This window comes from Manacus candei, unplaced genomic scaffold (genome assembly GCF_025592945.1).
Source record: "Manacus candei isolate 608988 ecotype Guabito, Panama unplaced genomic scaffold, ASM2559294v1 h1tg000162l, whole genome shotgun sequence".
Classification (NCBI taxonomy): Eukaryota; Metazoa; Chordata; class Aves; order Passeriformes; family Pipridae; genus Manacus; species Manacus candei.
The window spans coordinates 274675-282153 of NW_026138210.1; the positions used below are offsets into that span (position 1 = coordinate 274675).

Here is a 7479-nt window from a genome sequence, read left to right on the forward strand (position 1 = left end):
CGATTTTTCGCATTCAGCGCCCAGTCAGTCCCAGGATGATCCCAGTCACTCCTGGTCTTTCCCAGTCGCTCCCAGTTTCCTCCATGTGGTCCCACTCATTCCCAGTTGCCCCCAGAAGCTTCCAGCATGATCCCAGTTGCTCACAGCCGCTTCCAGTCATCCCCAGTGCACTCCCAGTTGCTCCCAGTATGATCCCAATCACCTCCTGCATGATCCCACTCACTCCTGCTATGATCCCAGGATGACCCCAGTCACCCTCAGTGTGGTCTCAGTTGCTCCCAGCATGGGCCAAGCTTCTCCCACCGTGATCCCAGGATGATCCCAGTTGTCCCCATCATGGTCCCAGTTGCTCCCAGTTGCCCCTAGCACAGATCCAGTCACTCCAAGTATGATCCCAGTCTTCCCGCATGACAGTCCCAGTCAATCCCAGTTGCTTCTACTGTAGATCCAGTCACTCACAGTTCCTTCCAGTTGCCCCCAGCCTGGCCCTAATTCCCCTTCCCGTAGTCCCAGTCACTCCCAGTATGGTCCCAGTCACCCCCACCATGGTTGCAGACACTCCCAGTATATCCCAGTAGAGCCCTCAGCATGCTCCTAGTCCTTCCCAGTCACTCCCAGTGTGGTCCCAGTAACATTCCAGTTTCCACCAGTACGATCCCAGTGACTCCAAGGCACTCCCACTATATCCTATGTGGCCTCCAGTTGCTCCCAGTAGCTCTCAGTGTGGTCCCAGTTGCTCCCAGTATGATCCCTGTTGCCCCAATTCTGGTCCTGGAGGGTCCCAGTGTGCTCAGATCCTGCTCCCGGGGGGTCCTGCTGGGTCCCCGTCCTGGTCCCGCTGTATCCTGGTGTCCCAGTCCATCCCAGTCCCTTCCCAGCCGTTTCCCAGGTCCTGCCCCCCCGCCCCCCAAGATGCTGACGGGGTCGGGGCTCCGTCTTTGGCTTCGTCTCCCTGGGCCTGCCTGGAATGAAGGGGTCGCTGGGACACTGCGGGACCTCCTGAGACCAAAGGAACCCCGGGAGAATTTGGATACTCCTGGAATCAAGGCACAACTGGGACACTGCAGGGCCCTATGGAAAAAAAGGAACCTTGTGACACTGCGGAATTCCTGGAATCCAGGGGCCTTTGGGACATGGGGGCCTCATGGAACCAAAGGAACCCTGAGGTGTTTCCGAAGGTCATGGAATCAAGGGGCCACTGGGACACTGCAGGGCCTCTGGCAATTAAAGGAACACTGGGACACTGGGGCAGGACATCCCCCTGCAATGGCACCAAGACAATGCCCCATTTGCAAAGGGGTCAGTGCTGAGCTGAGAGGGGGCCAGGACAAGGCAGGAGATGTTGGACCCCAGACTGGTTTCACCCCAAATGAAGCCCCTGATGGTGAGGGAACCCCTGGAGTCCAAGGCCTGTCAGTCCATGGGTTTCTACCAGAAAGGGCCAGTCCCCTGTCCCAGGGGCAGGTTCTTCCAACAGAACTCTTCTTGGGGGGTGTGTGGAGATTCCTGCCTTGGCTGGGGACCCCCCAAGGTCACTGCTGGAGGTTGAGAGCAGAGATCTCCCCACGAGCGCTGCTCTGGGGGAGTTCCATCCATCTCTAATTAAAAATTATTGCTTGTTTGCCACCTTTAGTATAATTGCTTCAACAATTGCTTTAGTGTATTGCCCTGTCCTATCTTATCCTGTACTACTGGTAGTTTTAGTGTGTATGTTGTGTAGTAAATAATTCTGGTTTAGTCCTTTTGTCTGATCATTATTAGTAATAAGTAGTTCATTGATATAAATATATCTGCTTTTCCATCATTAAAACCTGTGGGACAAAACTGGTTCAATCCCATCTCTATAATTCCTTAAATTCAAAACATTGGCATAACCCAAGGCTGAGATTGGATCCAGCTGCCCTCAGGCTCCTCTGGGAGCAGAGTTTAGAAAGCCAGGGAGTCCGTTCTGCACCTCGGGACTCCAGGGCAGGACTTCTCCCATCAACTTTGTCTGAGCCTTGAACTCCCCCTGCCACAGGGGGGATGGGGAAAAGGGAGCAGGAAATGGGAGAAAAGGTGGGAAAAAGGGGGGGTGGGACCCCTTCAGCTGAGGGGCCAAAGGGGTGGGACCCCCAAAGGGAGCACAGGGAAGCTGTGGTTTAGTGGGACAATAGGAAAGGGGTGGGAGAGAAGGGAAAAGTGGTGGGCTGAGAGCCCCAAAACTGAGTGTGAGGAGTGCTGGGACCCCAAAGTTATTGGGAGAGGGACGGGAGACCCCAACTGAGTGCAGAGGGGGTCTGGGGGCTGGGGAGACCATAGGAAAGGGGTGGGAGAGGGGCAGAACAGGGGTGTGGGAGAGCAGGAAGAGGAGTCCCATGGGGGTCCCTTGGTGTCCCCATCACTTGAGCCCTGGAGCAGTTCCCTGGGGCTCTGGGGGGGTTGGATCTGCACTGGGGGGTCCCCAAACCCCCTGTCCATCCCTGGGGGGCTGATGGGGGGTTCCCCTCCACCCAACAGTCAGTGCTGCAGTGGCCACGGGGGAAAAGGTGGGAAAAGGGGGGTCTGGGGTGGCCCCTGAGCTCCCACCCTGCTGTGGGGTATCACAGCCAGCACGGCTTCCCCAGAGGAAAGGCCTGCTGATCAAACCTGAGTTACTTTATGACAACATCACCCCCTGGCTGATCAAGGGAAGGCAGTTGATGGGACCTTCTTGGGTTTCAGTGAAGCTTCCCATAGTGTCTGTGCCCAGATCCCTCTGGACAAAGTGTCCAGCCCAGAGCTGGACAAACACACCCTGTGCTGGGCGAGCAATGGGCTCCCGGGTCGGGCACAGAGGGTGGCAGTGCCTGGGGGGACATCAGATGGGGGCCACTAGGGGGGTTCCCCAGGGCTCCATCTGGGCCCTGTGCTCTCCAACATCTCCATCCGTGACTTGGACGCAGCACTGGAAGGGACACGGAGCAAGTTTGCAGATGACCCCAACCTGGGAGGAGCTGCTGAGTCCCTGGAGGGCAGGGAGGCCCTGCAGAGAGACCTGGACAGATCCCAGGGCTGGGAATCACCACCCATGGAAGTTCAACAAGGGGCAGTGCCGGATTCTGCCCCTGGGATGGGCAACCCCTGATGTGGGGACAGAGTGGGAATGAGAGGCTGGAGAGCAGGCTGGGAAAGGGCCCTGGGGGTCCTGGGGGTGCCCACTTGGCCAGGAGTCAGCAGTGCCCTGGCAGCCAGGAGGGACAACCCTGTCCTGGGGGCATCAGGCCCAGCATGGCCGGGCCAGGGAGGGGATTGTCCCGCTCTGCTCTGCCCTGGGGCGGCCTCACCTCAATAGTGGGGCACTCGGGGGGGACACAATGGAAGGAAGAGATTGAGCCAGTCGAGAGTGTCCAAAGGAGGCCACCAGGATGGGGAAGGCTCTGCAGGGGAAGCCTTAGGAGGAGCAGCTCAGGGCACTTGGGGTGTTCAGCTGCACAAGAGGAGACTGAGGGGAGACCTCATGGCAGTTCCAACTTCCTCAGGAGGGGCAGAGGAGGGGCAGGCCCTGAGCTCTGCTCTGGGGGGACCAGGGACAGCCCCCAGGGAATGGCCTGGAGTTGTGTCAGGGCAGGCTCAGGTTGGATGTTAGAAAGAGGTTCTTCCCCCCCAGGCTGGTTGGCACTGAACAGGCTCCCCAGGGCAGTGGGCACAGCACCAAGGCTGACAGAGCTCCAGGACAGTTTGGATGATCCTCTGGGGCACAGGCTGTGACTCTTGGGGATGGGCCTGGGCAGGGCTGAGGGTTGGACTTGATGATCCCTCTGGGGTCCCTTCCAACTCACACATTCTTTCATTCTGGGATTCTGTAACACCCCACCTTTGCCTGCTTTGCTGCTTCTGTGAACCACGAGTTCCTCCCTTCATTGTTTCTTTCCTTTCCTTGGCTGGTTTCTCTCCATTGCAGTTGGTTACACAGATATTTTCTAGGGCACATTCTGGACAACCACTGCTGGTTCAGTTCTGTCTCAGAGCCCGAGATCAGCCTTATGGAGCCAAAGGAACCCTGGGACACTGCGGGACCCCATGGGATCAAGGGACCATCGTGACACTGCGGGACCTCATGGAATTAAAGGAACCCAGAGGCCACTGTGGAGCCTCATGGATCAAAGTTGCCAGTGTGACATGTGGGGCCTCATGGAATCAAAGGAGCCCTGAGACCTTTGGTACCCTCATGGAATCCAGTGGCCTTTGTGACCCTGCAGAACCTCATGGAATCAAAGGGCCACTGTGACACTGCAAAACCTCATGGAACCAAGGGGCCATTCCAGAATCACAGAATCAACGAGGTGGGAAAAGACCTCTGAGATCATGGAGTCCAAGCCATGACCCAACCCCACCCTGTCAACTAGACCATGGCCCTGAGAGCCACGTCCAGTCTTTTCTGAAACACCTCCAGGGACGGTGACTCCACCCCCTCCCTGGGCAGCCCATTCCAACACCCAGTCACCCCTTCTGGGAAGAACTTGAGCCTCCTGTCTGACCTAAACCTCCCCTGGTGCAGCTTTAGGCTGTGCCCTCTTGTCCCACTGCTGGTTGCCTGGGAGAAGAGACCGACCCCCCCGGGTCCCCCCTCCTGTCAGGGAGTTGTAGAGAGTGAGAAGGTCCCCCCTGAGCCTCCTTCTGCCCAGGCTCAGCAAGCCCAGCTCCCTCAGCTGCTCCTCACAGCACTTGTGCTCCAGAGCCTTCAGCAGCCCCAGTGCCCTTCTCCAGACATGCTCCAGCACCTCAACACCTTCCCCAAAGTGAGGGGCCCAGAACTGGGCACAGCACTCGAGGTGTGGCCTCAGCAGGGAGAGCCCAGGGGCAGAATCCCTGCCCTGAAGGCAGCTCCCTGCAATCAGCTCTGCTGCAGCCCTGCAGGGCCCTTCTGCTCCTTGTCCTGCAGCTCCACCATTCCCTGCTCCCTGCAGCCCTGGCTCCCTCAGCCTTCCCCTGCCCAGCCAGACCCCCTTGTCTGGCAGCAAGAGAGCAGCCCTGGGCAGCCCAGGGATTGTCTGGGGCCCAGAGCTGTCTGCCACAGCCTCCAGCATCTCCTGGCTTGCCTGTGCCCAGCCCTGCTGCCCTGCCAGAAGATCCCACGGTGTTCCCACTTGCAATGGAATGGGGGACCTGCTCCCAGGCTTTGCAGGCCCTTCTGTCCCTTCATCACCCACCTGATGATTCAACCAAGGCTCTGTGGGATGACTGTCAGTGTTCCTGAATCACGGGATGTGCCCACCCAAAGACATTTTCAGCGTCTCTGTCCTGCCTTGAGATCAACTTCTCCTCCAGCACAGCCCCTCAGGGGCTGCAGAGACCCCCCCGACAGCAAAGGCCTCTCCTGCCAGGGCTGCAGAGACCAACCCAGCCTTTCCCTGGCCTGGGGGGAAGCGTTTCCCCTTTCTGTGCTGTCCCATTGCCATCTGCCCCTCCAGCACGTCTCTGCTCCAGCCCAGCACTTGCACACATCGGCTCCGGGCACTCGGTGCTGCTGCTGGGAACGAGATCATTTCCTGATTTGTTTAAATGAATGATGTTCATTAACTTGTTAGTTAATTGCTTTAGTGAATCATAACCAGAATATTCATCCTAAACAGTGGGTTAGTCTTAAGTCACTATTGGCCAGCACTTAGCAAAGTTTGTCATCACCTGCTCTTGTGGGAACAGGCTTGGGAAAATTATTGCAACTCTGAGTTTTGCTAAACTAGCCCTGATCTGCTTCAGTGAACAAAGCCTGGGGAGAGAGGTGGATTGCTGAAACTGGACACAGGGAATGCAGAATTTACAGACCACAAGGACATTGTGCAGGAACTAGAAGATAAAGAAGAGGTTAACAAAGGCCATACAATAGGTGTTGGAAACTCCCTGCCTGGGAAAAGGATAATAAAAAGCCTGAAAAATGGGGACTAATTAGGGTGAGAAGTGAGAAGTCAATAACCAATAGAGGACAGAATACTAAATACTGAAGAGGATGATGTAAGTTAGAACTGATGCCCTTTAAATTCTTTCTTTGTTAAACACATATAAATAAGTGAAAAGGCTGGGGGGGCAGGGAGGGCTGGAGTTATCCCCCACACACCCCCTGGCCAGAAGAAAGTGGTGTCTGACTGGCTGATACAAAAAGACAGAGTTGGAGGGTTTCATTTGTCCCATTTGTGGCTGCAGCAGGAAGAGCAAAGTCTTCTCCTCTGGAAATGTTTCTTCCCTCAGGGTGTCTGGTGCACATTCCAGTGGGCACACAGGGGAATGCTGGGCTGGAATGGGTTTGTTTCCAGGTGACCTGCACAGTATCCCCTGGCACAGGGGTGGCCACGAGGCAGGGACCAAAGGGCAGGGAGGCCCTGCCCCGTGGCCAGAGCACAGGAGACACCGACTCTGAGCTCATCAGCAGCAGAGTAAAGACTTCATCCCAAAATTCTCACTGCTCCCTCCAGTAATGCAGGAAAGCCACTGCTGGAAACGGGGGACTCTTTTGGATTAGTTTCCTAAAAGACTTTAAGCTTCAAATCCTCTTTAAAAGTGGTCAGGAACAAGGGTCTCAGCCTTTTTGGGGCTGTGACAGACCAAGGGAACACAAAGGGTTGAGGAAACGCCCCTTTTGCAGGACAGAGATGATGCCCAAAGCTCAGAGGTGGGCTCCTGAAAGTTGGTGCCATTAACTGTCCTTGGGAAGGAAAGCCCCCAGCCCCAGTGTTTCAGGGGCAGGTGACAGGGTGCCCAGGGCAGGCAAAGGCCAGCAACAGGTTCCTGTGCTGGCCCCTTTTGGGTGGGAGCAATCCCTGACAGAGTCAGGTTGGCAGGTGGCATCCAAGGTTTGGAGGTGGCTCCCTGGGGGGATGACAGTCCCTTCCCTTGGGAAGGACAGCACCCAGCCCCAGTGCTGGGGGGCAGAGGAAAGGTTTCCCAGGGCAGGCAAAGGCCAGCAGCAGCTTTCTGTCCTGGCCCTTTTGGCATGGCAGCAATCCCCAGACATATCCAATTCAGGAAGTGCTATCCAAATTTTGGAGCTGGGCTCCTGGAAATGATGGCAGTCCATGTTTTTTCCAAGGACAGTATTTGGCCCCCATGCTGGCAGTGCAAGTGACTAAGTGCTGAGGGTGTTGCCAAATGCTCTGACATTGTTGGGATCAATCAAACCCTCTAACACCGTGGGTTTAGTGTGACAAAGCAAGGCATTACTTTCTTTGCTGGCTGTGTATGTGGCCAACAACAATGCTGCCTTCATACAGACAGCAGTACATCACTTTTGCACCCATTTACACATTTATGACAAAGAAATTAATGTTCATTGGTGCCAAATGGCATCATTTCATTGTTCCATTTCAGTAATTAGCATTCTAGCCACTCTTACTCTCTTGTTGCTTATGCTAATTAGTTCACACTTTTACTCTTTTTAGCATCTTTTTCCTCCAGTGGACATTTTCCCCCACAAATGCTGAGCCTTTGTTCATCTTCCTCCTTACCTGCTGCTTTCTGCAGAAG

General features: G+C 55.7%; 1 long non-coding RNA gene across 1 annotated transcript in view; it reads left to right on the top strand.

The window, feature by feature from the left end:
- The window catches only part of LOC127463478 (uncharacterized), a 63480-nt gene extending 58252 nt beyond the window's left edge, over positions 1-5228 (top strand). The window contains exon 3 of the long non-coding RNA XR_007900858.1: positions 2993-5228. This is a non-coding gene — a long non-coding RNA (uncharacterized LOC127463478). The remainder of the gene's footprint in view (positions 1-2992) is intronic.
- Positions 5229-7479: the final 2251 nt, after the last annotated feature.